The 11,233-nt window shown below is 42.7% G+C and overlaps 1 pseudogene; it reads right to left on the reverse strand.

Annotated features, from left to right (window-relative positions):
* Positions 1 to 377: 377 nt before the first annotated feature.
* On the reverse strand, positions 378 to 8,983 carry LOC135537493 (gastrula zinc finger protein XlCGF17.1-like; annotated as a pseudogene).
* Positions 8,984 to 11,233: the final 2,250 nt, after the last annotated feature.

Raw genomic sequence — 11,233 nt, forward strand, 5'->3', positions numbered from 1 at the left:
TTAAAAAATACTTCTCTGAAACGGAAAAATTCTGTAGTAGTAAAAAAAAAGAAAAAAGAACTATTGGCAGATGCCATTTGATAATTCTTGTAATTTTAATAACAGTGTAACAACCCCTGACTCTCCAACAACATGGAAACTATGGAAACTAACCATGGAAACTATAACAAACTGAATCCGCAGACCATAAAGTGCATCATTGAGTTTATTGACATTTTCCTTTGTGTGGCAGAACTGATGAATTACCATAATAATACGAATAGAATAAAGACCTATGACAGACTAATTAAATCTGCTAGACATGTGTCAACCTCACAATAGCAACATACATACATATATCTCTACAACGCAGTGATTAAAATGTCACAGTCCACATGTCAGTGAATAACACATACCAATTTATATTCTATAACAGATCATTTACTTATGAATGATGTATGTTGTGGAAGCTAAATACAAAGCAGTACCGGCACCTATTTCAGTCCAAGTCAAGCAATGAGATGAAAATTGAGTGATGGGAGTGATTTTAATCTCAGCTGGTCTGAGAGAACTGATGAGGCATCTCTCCTTTATGTATACGTTGGTGTGTTTTTAAGTTGCTCTGTTGAGAGAAACTCTTCCCACAGACAGAGCAGTAGTAAGGCTTCTCTCCTTTATGTATACGTTGGTGTGTTTTTAAGTTGCTCTCTTGAGAGAAACTCTTCCCACAGACAGAGCAGGAGTAAGGCTTCTCTCCTGTGTGTATACGTTGATGTGTTTTTAAATGGTTCTGTTGAGAGAAACTCTTCCCACAGTCAGAGCAAGAGTATGGCTTCTCTCCTGTGTGTGTTCTCTGGTGAACTTTTAGATCAAATGATGCTGTGAATCTTTTTCCACAGTCACAGCAGGAGTAAGGCTTCTCTCCTGTGTGTATACATTGGTGTTTTTTTAAGCTACCCTGGTGGGAGAAACTCTTCCTACAGTCGGAGCAGTAGTAACGCTTCTTTCCTGTATGTATACGTTCATGTGATTTTAAAGTATCCAATCGAGAGAAACTCTTCCCACAGTCAGAGCAGTAGTAAGGCTTCTCTCCTGTGTGTATACGTTGGTGTGACTTTAAATGGTTCTGTTGAGAGAAACTCTTCCCACAGTCAGAGCAGGAGAACGGCTTCTCTCCTGCATGTATACGTTGGTGTGCTTTAAAGTTACACAGGTGGGAGAAACTCTTCCCACAGTCAGAGCAGTAGTAAGGCTTTTCTCCAGTGTGTGTTCTCTGATGAACTGTTAACTCAGAGACGTTGTGAAGCATTTTCCACAGTACGAGCAGTAGTAAGGCTTCTCTCCAGTGTGCACTCTCTGATGAAGTGTCAGAGCCCTTGATGTTGTGAATCTCTTCCCACAGTCAGTACAGGAATACAGATTGTCTCCTGTGTGTATTTTTAAGTGTACTTTTAGCTTTGATAGAATTGGAAAATTCTCCTCACAATGTGGGCAGTGGTGAGACCTCTTGGCTCTGTGATCTTCCTGCTGTGTCTCTCTGGATGTAGGGAATGTCTCAACACGGTCTCCTGTGTGAACAACATCAGAAGAACCAGTCAGTTGGTGTGATATACACTACATATACCAGACCTACAGTACCAGTCAGTTGGTGTGATATACACTACATATACCAGACCTACAGTACCAGTCAGTTGGTGTGATATACAGTACATATACCAGACCTACAGTACCAGTCAGTTGGTGTGATATACAGTACATATACCAGACCTACAGAACCAGTCAGTTGGTGTGATATACACTACATATACCAGACCTACAGAACCAGTCAGTTGGTGTGATATACACTACATATACCAGACCTACAGAACCAGTCAGTTGGTGTGATATACACTACATATACCAGACCTACAGAACCAGTCAGTTGGTGTGATATACACTACATATACCAGACCTACAGAACCAGTCAGTTGGTGTGATATACACTACAGTACATATACCAGACCTACAGAACCAGTCAGTTGGTGTGATATACAGTACATATACCAGACCTACAGAACCAGTCAGTTGGTGTGATATACAGTACATATACCAGACCTACAGAACCAGTCAGTTGGTGTGATATACACTACATATACCAGACCTACAGAACCAGTCAGTTGGTGTGATATACACTACATATACCAGACCTACAGAACCAGTCAGTTGGTGTGATATACAGTACATATACCAGACCTACAGAACCAGTCAGTTGGTGTGATATACAGTACATATACCAGACCTACAGAACCAGTCAGTTGGTGTGATATACACTACATATACCAGACCTACAGAACCAGTCAGTTGGTGTGATATACACTACATATACCAGACCTACAGAACCAGTCAAATGTTTGGACATCAACTCCTTCCAGGGTTTTTCTTTATTTTTACTATTTTCTACATTGTAGAATAATGACTTCAAAAATATATTTTAGATTTTTCAAAGTAGCCACCCTTTGCCTTGATGAAAGCTTTGCATTCTCTCAACCAGCTTCATGAGGAAGTCATCTGGAATGGATTTCAATTAACAGGTGTGCCTTGTTAAAAGTTAATTTGTGGAAATGTTTTCCTTCTTAATGCATTTGAGCCAATCACCTGTGTTGTGACAAGGTAGGGGTGGGATACAGATGAGCCCTATTTGGTAAAATACCAAGTCCATATTATGACAAAAACAGCTCAAATAAGCAAAGAGAAATGACAGTCCATTATTACTTTAAAACATGAAGGTCACTCAATACCCAATCATTTCAAGAACTTTGAAAGTCTCTTCAAGTGCAGTCACAAAAATCATCAATTGCTATGATGAAACTGGCTCTCATGAGGACCACCACAGGAAATGAAGACCCAGAGTTACCTCTGTTGCAGAAGATAAGTTCATTAGTCAAGTGCACCTCAGATTGCAGCCCAAAGAAATGCTTCATTTCAAGTAACAGACATCTCAACATCAACTGTTCAGAGGAGACTTCGTGAATCAGGCCTTCATGGTTGAATTGCTGCCAAGAAACCACTACTAAAGAACACCAATATGAAGAAGAGAATTGCTCGGGCGAAGAAACACAAGCAATGGACATTAGGCCGATGGAAATCTGTCCTTTGGTCTGTCCTTTTGGTTCCAATTGCCGTGTCTTTCTGAGACGTGGTGTGGGTGAACGGATGATCTCCGCATGTGTGGTTCCCACCGTGAAGCAATGGAGGAGGAGGTGTGATGGTGTGGGGGTGCTTTACTGGTGACACTGTCAGTGATTTATTTAGAATTCAAAGCCACACTTAACCAGCATGGCTACCGGTGTGCCCTAGTAAGAAGACCACTTTGTGCAGCTCACAGCACTATCATCTCCAATGTACATAATATAAGTAAGTCTACCTGATAAGCTTCTCAGTAAAGCATTAAAAACAATCAAGCAACCCATAAAAGTGCTAAAAATAGCCCATATGTAACCTAAAAAACAAGGTTCATGATATCAATAACTTGCTAGTTACAAATGACATTCATATTTTGACTATCTCTGAAACTCTACTTAGGTAATACCTTTGATGATACAGTGGTAGCAATACATGGTTATAACATCTACAGAAAAGACAGAAATGCCAATGGGGGAGGTGTTGCTGTTTATATTCAGAACCACATTCCTGTAAAGATTAGAGACGATCTCATGTTAACTACTGTTGAAGTGATATGGCTGCAGGTTCATCTGCCTCACCTAAAGCCCATTCTGGTGTGAAGCTGCTACAGACAGTCAGTATCTGGATAATGTTAACTACTGTTGAAGTGATATGGCTACAGGTCCATCTGCCTCACCTAAAGCCCATTCTGGTGGGAAGCTGCTACAGACCACCAAGTGCTAACCGTCATTATCTGGATAATGTGTGAAACATTGACTGGCTCTCATCAACCTGCCCACTCAACAACAAAAAAAATCTAAATGTAACCAGTCAGTCAACCTACCAGGATAGTTACAAACAGCACAGGAATGAAACAGGTATTGATCACATCTTTACTAACGCTGCAGATATTTGCTTTTAAAGCAGTATCCAGAACTACAGGATGTATTGATCACAATATAATAACCATATCTAGGAAAACCACAGTTCCAAAGGCTGGGCCTAACACAGTGTATAAGAGGTCAGGCTGGGCCTCACACAGTGTATAAGAGGTCAGGCTGGGCCTAACACAGTGTATAAGAGGTCAGGCTGGGCCTAACACAGCGTATAAGAGGTCAGGCTGGGCCTAACACAGCGTATAAGAGGTCAGGCTGGGCCTAACACAGTGTATAAGAGGTCAGGCTGGGCCTAACACAGTGTATAAGAGGTCAGGCTGGGCCTAACACAGTGTATAAGAGGTCAGGCTGGGCCTAACACAGTGTATAAGAGGTCAGGCTGGGCCTAACACAGTGTATAAGAGGTCAGGCTGGGCCTAACACAGCGTATAAGAGGTCAGGCTGGGCCTAACACAGCGTATAAGAGGTCAGGCTGGGCCTAACACAGTGTATAAGAGGTCAGGCTGGGCCTAACACAGTGTATAAGAGGTCAGGCTGGGCCTAACACAGTGTATAAGAGGTCAGGCTGGGCCTCTGTGTATAAGAGGTCAGGCTGGGCCTAACACAGTGTATAAGAGGTCAGGCTGGGCCTAACACAGTGTATAAGAGGTCAGGCTGGGCCTAACACAGTGTATAAGAGGTCAGGCTGGGCCTAACACAGTGTATAAGAGGTCAGGCTGGGCCTAACACAGTGTATAAGAGGTCAGGCTGGGCCTAACACAGCATATAAGAGGTCATACAATAAGTGTTGTAGTGATTCATATGTTGGTGATGTAAATCATATTTGCTGGTCTGGTGTGTAATGAGGAGCAACCAGATGCTGCTGGTCTGGTGTGTAATGAGGAGCAACCAGATGCTGCTGGTCTGGTGTGTAATGAGGAGCAACCAGATGCTGCTGGTCTGGTGTGTAATGAGGAGCAACCAGATGCTGCTGGTCTGGTGTGTAATGAGGAGCAACCAGATGCTGCTGGTCTGGTGTGTAATGAGGAGCAACCAGATGCTGCTGGTCTGGTGTGTAATGAGGAGCAACCAGATGCTGCTGGTCTGGTGTGTAATGAGGAGCAACCAGATGCTGCTGGTCTGGTGTGTAATGAGGAGCAACCAGATGCTGCTGGTCTGGTGTGTAATGAGGAGCAACCAGATGCTGCACTTCACACATTTATGAAACTACTTATTCCAGTTACTAATAAGCAACGCGCCCATTAAGAAATGACTGTAAAAACTGTTAAATCTCCTTGGATTGATGAGGAATTGAACAATTGTATTGTTGAGAGGGATGAGGAGAAAGGAATGGCAAATAAGTCTGGCAGCCCAACTGACAGGCAAACGTACTGCAAGTTAAGAAATCATGTGACTAAACTAAATTAAAAGAAACTACACTATGAAACAAAGATAAATTACATAAAGAATTGGGGGGGGAGCTGGCTTCATATTGAATCAGATGGCTCATTCATCACAAAACCAATGATAATAAAAGCTTTGGGGCACCTTAAATTTAAAAAAAAACTGGGGGAATCAGATGACTTGGCTTCATCATTCATTGGATCAGATGGCTCATTCATCACAAAACCCACTGATATTGAATCAGTTGGCTCATTCATCACAAAGCCCACTGATATTGAATCAGATGGCTCATTCATCACAAAACCCACTAATATTGAATCAGATGGCTCATTCATCACAAAACCCACTGATATTGCCAACTACTTAAATTACTTTTCATTGGCAAGATTAGCACACTTAGGGATGACATGCCAGCAACAAACGCTGACGCTACATATCCAAGTATATCTGAACAAATTTTGAAAAGACAAGATATGTACTTTTGAATTCCGTAAAAGTCAGTGTGGCAGAGGTGAAAAAAGTATTGTTGTCTATCAACCAATGACAAGCCACCAATGTCTGACAATCTGGATGGAAAATGACTGAGGATACTAGCGGACGATGTTGCCACTCCTATTTGCCACATCTTCAATATAAGCTTACAAATAATTGTAAGCCTACTAGAAAGTGTGTTCCCTCAGGCCTGGAGGGAAGCTAAAGCTTCTGGGGGAAAAAATGGTGTTTGACCAGATACAATGCTATTTCACAGTAAACAAATTGACAACAGAATTTCAGCACACTTATAGGGAAGGACACTTAAAGGAAGGACACTCAACAAGCACAATACTTTCGGAAGCCACTGTTCACATGGATTTTGTGCTGTAGATATGTGGTAGAGTAGGGGACAGAGTGTGTTGTGAAATCTTTGTATGTCTTGTAATGTTATTGTTTTTCATTGTTGGACCCCAGGAAGAGTAGCTGCAGTCTTGGCAGGAACTAATGGGGATCCATAATAAACCCCAGGAACAGTAGCTGTTGCCTTGGCAGCATCTAATGGGGATCCATAATAAACCTCAGGAAGAGTAGCTGCTGCCTTGGCAGGAGCTAATGGGGATCCATAATAAACCTCAGGAAGAGTAGCTGCTGCCTTGGCAACATCTAATGGGTATCCATAAAAAAAACCCAGGAAGAATAGCTGCTGCCTTGGCAGGAGCTAATGGGGATCCATAATAAACCCCAGGAAGAGTAGCTGTTGCCTTGGCAGCATCTAATGGGGATCCATAATAAAAACTAAAAATACAAATACAGCATTCTGCAGCGACACACCATCCCATCTGGTTTGCACTTAGTGGACTATCATTTGTTTTTCAAAAGAACAATGACCCAAAACACACCTCCAGGCTGTGTAAGGGCTATTTGACCAAGAAGGAGAATGATGGAGTGCTGCATCAGATGACCTGGCCTCCACAGTCACCTGACCTCAACCCAATTGAGATGGTTTGGGATGATTTGGACCGCAGAGTGAAGGAACAGCAGCCAACAAGTGCTCATCAAATGTGGGAACTCCTTCAAGACTGTTGGAAAAGCATTCCAGGTGAAGCTGGTTGAGAGAATGCCAAGAGTGTGCAAAGTTGTCATCAAGGCAAAGGGTGGCTACTTTGAATAATATAAAATATATTAATATAACTCTTTTTTTTGGTTACTACATGATTCCATGTGTTATTTCATAGTTTGTCTTCATTGTTATTCTACAATGTAGAAAATAGTAAAAAAAAATAATAAGAAAAACCCTTGAATGAGTAGGTTTGCTGGAATGCAGGAACAGAGGAGCATAGGAAGAAACCTAGAAAGGAACCGAGGCGTGGCCAGTCCTCTTCTGGCTGTACCGGGTGTCATGTGACTTCATATCAGTAGGCTGTACAATACAGGGGAATAAAACTATTCTAAAAGTGGGTAACAGTCTGGGTTGGGGTCAATTCCTTTTCAATTCCAATCAATTCAGAAAGTGAACCTAATTCCAAATTCCACATGCTGCTAATTGAAAAGCATTGAAGAGAATTGGAATTTCAGTGTATTTCCTGAATGATCTGGAATTGACCAGAACCCTGACAACAGTCTAAGGCTAAAGGGGTGAAAATCATTACCCATAATCATCCTCCACTCACTATCACCAGGGTTAGTCACTACACTCATTTCATATCATCCTCCACTCACTATCACCAGGGTTAGTAACTACAGACTCATTTCATATCATCCTCTACTCACTATCACCAGGGTTAGTAACTACAGACTCATTTCATATCATCCTCCACTCACTATCACCAGGGTTAGTAACTACAGACTCATTTCATATCATCCTCCACTCACTATCACCAGGGTTAGTAACTACAGACTCATTTCATATCATCCTCCACTCACTATCACAAGGGTTAGTAACTACACAGACTCATTTCATATCATCCTCCACTCACTATCACCAGGGTTAGTAACTACACAGACTCATTTCATATCATCCTCCACTCACTATCACCAGGGTTAGTAACTACACAGACTCATTTCATATCATCCTCCACTCACTATCACCAGGGTTAGTAACTACAGACTCATTTCATATCATCCTCCACTCACTATCACAAGGGTTAGTAACTACACAGACTCATTTCATATCATCCTCCACTCACTATCACAAGGGTTAGTAACTACACAGACTCATTTCATATCATCCTCCACTCACTATCACAAGGGTTAGTAACTACAGACTCATTTCATATCATCCTCCACTCACTATCACAAGGGTTAGTAACTACACAGACTCATTTCATATCATCCTCCACTCACTATCACAAGGGTTAGTAACTACAGACTCATTTCATATCATCCTCCACTCACTATCACAAGGGTTAGTAACTACAGACTCATTTCATATCATCCTCCACTCACTATCACAAGGGTTAGTAACTACAGACTCATTTCATATCATCCTCCAATCACTATCACAAGGGTTAGTAACTACAGACTCATTTCATATCATCCTCCACTCACTATCACAAGGGTTAGTAACTACAGAATAATTTCATAGAACTATAAAACACTGGCAGTTTGTCTACTTCACTTCCTTAGTCTCCTCTCTCCTAGCGTTAGACCTCCATATGACCCAGTCTAACTTATGACCCAGTCTAACTTATGGCCCAGTCTAACTTATGGCCCAGTCTAACTTATGACCCAGTCTAATTTATGGCCCAGTCTAACTTATGACCCAGTCTAACTTATGGCCCAGTTTAACTTATGGCCCAGTTTAACTTATGGCCCAGTTTAACTTATGGCCCAGTCTAACTTATGACCCAGTCTAACTTATGGCCCAGTTTAACTCATGACCCAGTCTAACTTATGTCCCAGTCTAACTTATGTGGTACCAGCTCTTACCGTGAGAAACAGTTGTCCCAATCTTTTCCTCCTCTTCTTCATCTTTAATGTTGACATTCAGCTCCAGTGTTTGACTGCAGTCTTCCAGCTTCACTGATGCCATCTCTGGACCCTGCAGAGCAAACTGGGCTCCACTCTCACAATCAGGACCCAGTGACTGTAGGTTTCTACTCAGTGTGGAAGGAGAGAGACAGGCTGGGTTTGTTGTCACTGTTGATGCTACCGGCCTCAGACTTAATTCAGGTCGCCTTGTAGATATAATGAGAAACAGAAAACAATCTTGACAGGTCTGGTGCTTACTTAATTCTCAAAAGATATTATATTTTTTGTTGTTCAATTCTCTAATTTCAATAGATCAGGTAGTTAAGCATTGCCAACAAAACATTAGACAAAATGCACCCTTTAAATAACACAAATAAGAGATAGATCTAAATGTACAGAATGGTTACCTGGAGGGAAATGAGGGTTGAGCTTTTTCAATGTCAGTCAAGGGGAGGGTTTAGTATTGTTTTAATCTAGTCCAGAAGAGGGTCATGTCATTTGTAATTGATGACATGTCAATGTTTCTCAGTGTTTGACAATTACTTGCTTATTAGGCTTTATAAACTGGGTGGTTTGAGCCCTGAACGCTGATTGGCTATATATCAATGTGTGCCTGATGCCGCCCCTCATCTCTGATTCTCTGCTGGGCAATATCAAGTGTGACTATAGGCCATTTAGTGTGATGCCAATCAAATGATCCATAGTCTATAGGCTAAAGCAGGGCTGTCCAACCCTGTTCCTGGAGAGACACCCTCCTGTAGGTTTTAACTCCAATCCTGTTCCTGGAGAGCTTCCCTCCTGTAGGTTTTAACTCCAACGCTGTTCCTGGAGAGCTACCCTCCTGTAGGTTTTAACTCCAACCCTGTTCCTGGAGAAAGACCCTCCTGTAGGTTTTAACTCCAACCCTGTTCCTGGAGAGCTATCCTCCTGTAGGTTTTAACTCCAACCCTGTTCCTGGAGAAAGACCCTCCTGTAGGTTTTAACTCCAACCCTGTTCCTGGAGAGCTACCCTCCTATAGGTTTTAAATCCAACCCTGTTCCTGGAGAGCTACCCTCCTGTAGGTTTTAACTCCAACCCTGTTCCTGGAGAGCAACCCTCCTGTAGGTTTTAACTCCAACCCTGTTCCTGGAGAGCTACCCTCCTGTAGGTTTTAACTCCAACCCTGTTCCCCGGAGAGCTACGCTCCTGTAGGTTTTAACTCCAACCCTGTTCCTGGAGAGCTATCCTCCGGTAGGTTTTAACTCCAACCCTGTTCCTGGAGAGCTATCCTCCTGTAGGTTTTAACTCCAACCCTGTTCCTGGAGAGCTACCCTCCTGTAGGTTTTAACTCCAACCCTGTTCCTGGAGAGCTACCCTCCTGTAGGTTTTAACTCCAACCCTGTTCCTGGAGAGCTACCCTCCTGTAGGTTTTAACTCCAACCCTGTTCCTGGAGAGCTACCCTCCTGTAGGTTTTAACTCCAAACCTGTTCCTGGAGAGCTACCCTCCTGTAGGTTTTAACTCCAACCCTGTTCCTGGAGAGCTACCCTCCTGTAGGTTTTAACTCCAACCCTGTTCCTGGAGAGCTACCCTCCTGTAGGTTTTAACTCCAACCCTGTTCCTGGAGAGCTACCCTCCTGTAGGTTTTAACTCCAACCCTGTTCCTGGAGAGCTATCCTCCTGTAGGTTTTCACTCCAACCCATTGGTTCAGTTTATACAATTAGGTGTGCTAGGTTAGGGTTAGAGCGAAAGCCTACATTACTGTAGCTCTCCAGGAACAGGGTTCAAGAGCCCTGGGCTATAGGATACGAAGTGCATGCTGGGAGAAGCACAGAGCAAAGTTATAATATGGTTCTAGGATAGTTGCTGGGATGGTGTAAATACAACTAGGCTGCATTACACACTGCAAAGGTTATTCCAACCCTGAGCAGCGGCCTGCTCTGTGCTTGTTGAGCCAAAACTTTTTTGAAATGCCATCTAACCAATGCTGTGCTATGTCAGCCTATCCTAACCAATGGCTGTGCTGTGTCGGCTTAACCAGTGGCTGTGCTGTGTCGGCTTATCCTAACCAATGGCTGTGCTGTACAGTCCTATCCTAACCAATGGCTGTGCTGTGTCATCCTATCCTAACCAATGGCTGTGCTGTGTAGGCCTATCCTAACCAATGGCTGTGCTGTGTCGGCTTATCCTAACCAATGGCTGTGCTGTGTAGGCCTATCCTAACCAATGGCTGTGCTGTGAGGAAGAGAGTGAAAGGTTTCTTCAGATTTTTTTGTTGATTAGGCCAAGTCCCAAAAAATCCACACAATCTTGCGCACGGACAAGCGCACACTCTCCATGTACTCTTTAAATAGCCTCCATGTCAGTGAAGGGCTGTTGAGTTAAAACCCAGACTCCACTTGAGGGATTA

The sequence above is a fragment of the Oncorhynchus masou genome, unplaced genomic scaffold, assembly GCF_036934945.1.
Source record: "Oncorhynchus masou masou isolate Uvic2021 unplaced genomic scaffold, UVic_Omas_1.1 unplaced_scaffold_799, whole genome shotgun sequence".
Classification (NCBI taxonomy): domain Eukaryota; kingdom Metazoa; phylum Chordata; class Actinopteri; order Salmoniformes; family Salmonidae; genus Oncorhynchus; species Oncorhynchus masou.